The following is a 6000-nucleotide window of genomic DNA, read 5'->3' on the forward strand; positions in this document are numbered from 1 at the left end:
TTAATGTCCACTGTGTTTTATACAGTATCTTTTTTTTTTTTTTTTTTTTTTTTTTTTTTGTTCACTTTGGAAATTTTTACTAAAACCTGCAAAAAAAAATAAAGTATTGTGCAAAGATGTAAGGTTTTTTGAAACTTGAAATGCATTAATAAATAGACTTGATGAAATCAGCTTGGTGGGTGTATGCTTTTGGACTCTGAGAACTGTCAGGAGCAGCTGCTGCACTGACGGAAGGACAGCTCAGCAGAAAGCTCGCGCCCCTTGTAGGTGCAGCATCCCTGCTTGAGTCTGCAGCCACAGTTCTCATACGCACAATGAACAGTGAGAGTTCCTCAGTGCAGCTGCTTTTCACCGTTTCTAGTCAGTGTCCAGGACTCGCCTTAGTGAAGAGCTGAGCCTAATGGGAAACTTGCAGGCTTCTTTCTATGTTGTCAGAGTTCTGGGTGCTAAGTGCCTTATTAACGTCTAATTTATGTGGGTGTGGTAGTACCTATCCATAATCTCAGTACTGCAGAGGTTTGGGAGAGTTAAAGGCCAACCTGGGCTACATCCCTAAACAGTCCTGGTAAAGTAACTTCCTTGCATGCACATGGACCTTGTCTTCGATTCATAACACCGCCCCTCCCCTCCGCCACCGCCCACACAGAAGAAGACCTGATCTAATGAAGATATATTTGAAAATTTGGACTAACAGTTTCTTTTCTTGCCAGATTTATTGCAAACAGAGAGTTGACATTATAGTATTACCTGCAAAAGAACTTATTTTGTGCACAGAATAGTGCCCTTTATGGAATAATATGCTCCAAATTCCTCTTTTAAAATTAAGACTGGCTGTAATATTGGCATCTATTAAATGAGTAAATATACAATACTTTGTTTTTTGAAGTGGAGGTCTTCCTCTGTGGCTGGTCTTGAACTTACTATCCCCCTGCTCTGCCTTTGTAAGTGCTGAAATCTGGGCACTTACGTCTGTGCTTACCTTGTGATACTTTTACAGTAGAGTTATTTAATTGCAGAGAAAAGGAAGGTTTTTTTGGTTTCCCCACCCCCTTGAAACTGATAATTTTTACCAACTCAGATAATTATATATATATATTTTTTATTAATTTATTCTTGTTACATCTCAATGTTTATCTCATCCCTTGTATCCTCCCGTTCCTCCCCCCCCCCCTCAGATAATTATAAATTTGTTGTTTCATTTATTGCTGCTTCAGTTTTGTTTAGAATTTATTTTGGTGTAGTTTTCTAAATTTTAATGGCAGTTGACAAACAAAGCATTACAGTTTTAGGATTTAGTGATTTCTGTAGCACCAGGCAATATGCAGGTTGGGGAAGGATTTATCTAAGGAAAAGATTGCTTTATAAGATTAGTCTTGGCTTTTCAACATCCTCAAAACTTTGTTGCCTGGGTACTTCAAGTTTGTTGCATTCACAGTTGAATGTTAAACTGAAGATTTACCAAAACTGAGCAAAGTTCCTGTCCTGGGACTTTTTAGTCTCCTAAGTCCTGTCTTGGGCCACTGTTGGATTTTAAGACCTAATTGCTGCTCTCAGCCTGGTGGTGCCTTTGGTGGCTGTGAGGCATGCGATTCATACCTGAAAACCCTGTAAGTTCTCCTGTGGTATTTCTGGTCAGAGACCTCAGGGCCTCTCAGAGCACCAATGCAGCAACTGTATTGTGAACAACCTGGGTACAAGGGAGATTGTCATTATCCATACTTGAAGGGTCAGGGTCTTCCACAGCCAGGGAGCAAGGAGGATTTCAGTTTAAAGCAGCTGGCAAGGGTAGATAGCTCATCTTTAGAGAAGTCAGTAATGCTGTAAGAAATTAAAGGGGAAACTTTATATATATATATATAAAGTTATATATATATATATATATATATATAAAATTTCAGAAACAAACGATCATCATCTCTTTGCCTGGGTTAGCTTTGACTTTAGAGCCAGATATAGTCCCAATTACTTAGGAGGCTGAGGCAGGATTGCTTGTTTCCTGGAGACAGAAGCTGGGCAACGAAGCAGGCTAGCTTCAAAACAGGAAACTCAGAACAGCAACAACAAAAGTACAAAGATTTCCACTTGATTTCCTCTCCCTATTTATTACCAGTTTAACATTTGCAGTATTGTTTCTGGAGCCAATCCTTTAAGACACGGGTTAAACCTCTGTACTCTACATTTCCCTATGCTTTGTATTTTAAGATACGTGCATATGTGCTGTTTTCATTAGAAATTTGTATATTTTATAATTGATGAACTTTTCAGAATGTGTATTCTATTAAAAAGCAGCTGGACGTGTAGATAAAATATGAGAGGGGTGAATACAGTGTTTATTACCTCCTCTTGTCGTAAATCCCCATGAAAACGGCAGGGCTAGCCAACAGAGAGCACGTGACACAGAGAGCAAAATGGCCCTTCTGGCAGCTGAGAAGCAGGTGGAGGTGCCTTGACTGCTTGGACAGATCCAGGGTACCAGATTTTACACTTGGAGTGAAATGGGTGCCTGGGAGCGCGATAGCAGGGGACACGGTTTACACTCAAGATCTGAGGCCACAGTATGTGAGTAAATGCATGTGACTAAAAGCATAATTTGTGGTCTACCTTTCTTATTTAGCAAAATAACAATGCTGTATTAACCGTCCTGATGGCTGTAGTGAGCTCACCTGTGGAGATATTATATGCCTCTCTTTTTCTTTCTTTCTTTCTTTTCTTCTTTTTTTTTTTTTTTTGTTTTTTGTTTTTTTTTTTTTGTTTTTTTTTTTTTTGGGTTTTTTGAGACAGGGTTTCTCTGTGTAGCCTTGGCTGTCCTGGACTCGCTTTGTAGACCAGGCTGGCCTCCAACTCACAGAGATCCACCTGCCTCTGCCTCCTGAGTGCTGGGATTAAAGGTATGTGCCACAACCGCCTGGCTATTATATGCATTTTTACATTAATTACTTCCCCATAATTTGGATATTTAAGTTCCAGATTGTTCATTGTTTTAAACAATCGTTTGTGGAATTGCTAAGCTTGTAATACATTCTTAAAACTGGAGTTTTGGGTTAAAGGTGTTTGAAAGGTCATTGATTTAAAAAAAAGTAATAGTGTCTTTCACTGTTAAAATTTAATTTTTTTTTAAAGAAATATGAGGGGTTCATGCTTTTAAAAATCTGTACGTACACAGCCACATAAATTTATTGGAAACAACAGCAGAAAGCTTCTTTTTAATTGATTTCATGAAGGTCAAAATTCAGTGCCCCAGCTGTGGTCTTCAAGTACTGTTTTCTTCAAAGGAGTCAAACTTCGTTGGATAAATGGTTAATTCTGGTTGTAGGGAAAGATATGTACAAAAAGAGAAAGAAAGAAACCTATAGAAAATTCTGTCACACCAGAGGTCTAGATAATGATTCAGGAAGCACTTGGAAGATAATTTTAGCAACAGCGAAAATAATGCCTTAAAGAGATTGAAATTTCGGTTTTACAATTTTATAGTTACCTTTGGAATATGCAAAATTTGAAGACATCCCAGCCAATAAACTGAAGAAAAATATAGAATTACAATGTTGCCACTTTACCCTCTGGCGATGAGGGAGTGGACATGTTTCCTCCCACCCCCATGGCCGCCCAGTCTGACGCCTCAGGAAGAGCTGTGCACCTCTCAAAGGAAGTTCATCTCCTCAGGAACAGGCTCACCAAGTCCCACCACATCCTGATCAACCTTCCAGACCTGACACCACTTTCTAGAAATAGAAGGAAATAAAAGAACAAATGAAAACACACACAATCCAGGGGAAGTCCACACAACCCAGACTTGGGAAGTCTGCAGAGCCAGTGACCCCCCCCCTTTTTTTTTTTTTTTTGACCACCAAAAATTCAAAGAAAGAAAAGGATTAGTTAAGAGGGACTTAGCTTGCCAAGACAGCTGATGAACATACTTGGATTCCACAATGGGCAAACCTAAAGATCATGAGGGATATGAGAAAACTGATTTGGTAGTTGGTGATGGTAAGAAATTACAGTTATTTTTAGTGTTTACGTTTTGTTTTAATTTTTTGTTAGGAGCCAGAGGTCAAACCCAGGGTTTCATGTGTGCTGGGTAAGCATCCCGATACCTAAGCTGCGTTCCCAATCCACCGACATTTTATTCTTATGTGAGAGTGCTATGTGGTTGCATTCTTAAAATAAGCCCATATTACTTAGAGATGCAGACTGAAATATTATTAAAGTGATGTTTAGTGTCTTCAGGTTTCTTTAAAAATAACTAAGGAATGAGAATTGGCCAGTGTGTAGAAGACAAGTTGAAAATAGATTGATTGGCCATGAGTTGGTAATTGTTGAGCCTAGGTGATGAGGAACTTAGCAACTTATACTATTTTCTCTTCCTGCATTTAAATGTTTCCTTTAAAAATCTTTTAAATATGGATTGAGTTCATATAGAGGTTTATTCAAGACTGGATTTATAACCTATATTCATGATGACTTTGTGGAATTAAGCTTGAACCAATCAACCTAACGTGATTAATTATATTCCGCTCCAGTTCCAATGAATGATTAATTGATTTTGAGAATGAGGGTAAAATGTGAAACTATCAGTCATTCGGGAGGCGTAGTAAGCAGCTGTGTGTTCCCTGCTCACTTGCTGATTTCTGCGCGGTTCGCTGACCACTTAAGGAAAAGAATTCGGAGTGATGGTCAGGCTACCACAGCAGCACACAAATCCCACTTTGGGGTACACGTTAAGGAACTCAGCACAGGAAACTGGAGCCTCACATTTCTTGTTTAAGTGATAACAGGGACTGTTATCTTAAAAGGTATCCTGGAATTGTCTTGTTTGCACCGTAAGGGGATTGGAATAATTTGGCCTAATGTGGGTTGTGTGATATGAAGAGTGAAAGTTTCAGGAGTGAAAGTTTTGGTAATGCTGATGGATTCCGTTACTATAGTTGTCATAGTATTTTACTGTTCTTTCCACTCACTTGGGCATGGGAGTTAACCTTTGTGTTTCTGAACACATACTTTTCTTTTTAAAAAAAAATAAATTAAGTGTCTTATGTTATTCATTTTCCCCTTAATTTGGTGGTGATCCTTAGTTTTCATTTTCGATAGGTAGCTATATTAGCATTTTTGTTAAACCTCCCCCACCTCCACCTCTTCATCAGAGTAGGGTTGGAATTCTGTGCCCTATACTATGCATACATGCTAAAATACGTGGATTGGTTATTCACCTCAGTCATTCATTGGACAGATTGTTTGAAAAGTTATTTACTTTAGTGAGAGATGGGTCAGCAGTTAAGAGCACAGGCTGCTCTGTCAAAGGACCGTGTTTTGATTCGCAGCACCCACATTGTGCCTCATACACAACTCTTAACTCCAGTCCCAGGGGATCAGATGCCCTCTTCTGCCTCTGCTAGCACAAGGCATACAGACATACATCCAAGCAAAACACTCATATACATAAAATAGAAAAAGTAAGTTCTTTTAAAACCAGACATTTAAAAAAAATACTTAAACATTTGGTTTTGTATTTATTCTTTGACAGTTTGTATATATGTTCACCTCCAACTTGCTCCTGGCAGGCCCCACCCCTACTGCCCCATTCGGCTTCATGTTTATTTTCTGTTGAAATAACACACTGTGTCCGCTTAGTGCTGCCTACATGATTGTGAGTAACCTGTCAGGGCTCAGAAAGTACAGTGAGCCCCTTCCGTGTCACCCACCAGCTGTCAGTTGCTCCTCAGCTAGAGGCTCCTGAGTGCCTTCCATATCCAGGGTGGAGTCACTCACTGCCTTGGTCTTGTACAGGTAACCACAACTGCCGTGCCTTTATGATTGCAATGGCTGTGTCATGTCCAGAGCACATCGTTTCACAGCACTCCTCATCTTCTGTGACGGTCTCCGGGACTTTCAGAGGCTGAGCACTCAAGCCACTCACTCTGCGTGTTTTGACCGGTTATGGGTCTTTGCACTGACTGCTGCCCATTGCAGAAAGAAGTGCCACTATGCTAGGGATCTGAGCATAAA

Source organism: Acomys russatus, chromosome 14, assembly GCF_903995435.1.
Source record: "Acomys russatus chromosome 14, mAcoRus1.1, whole genome shotgun sequence".
NCBI lineage: Eukaryota > Metazoa > Chordata > Mammalia > Rodentia > Muridae > Acomys > Acomys russatus.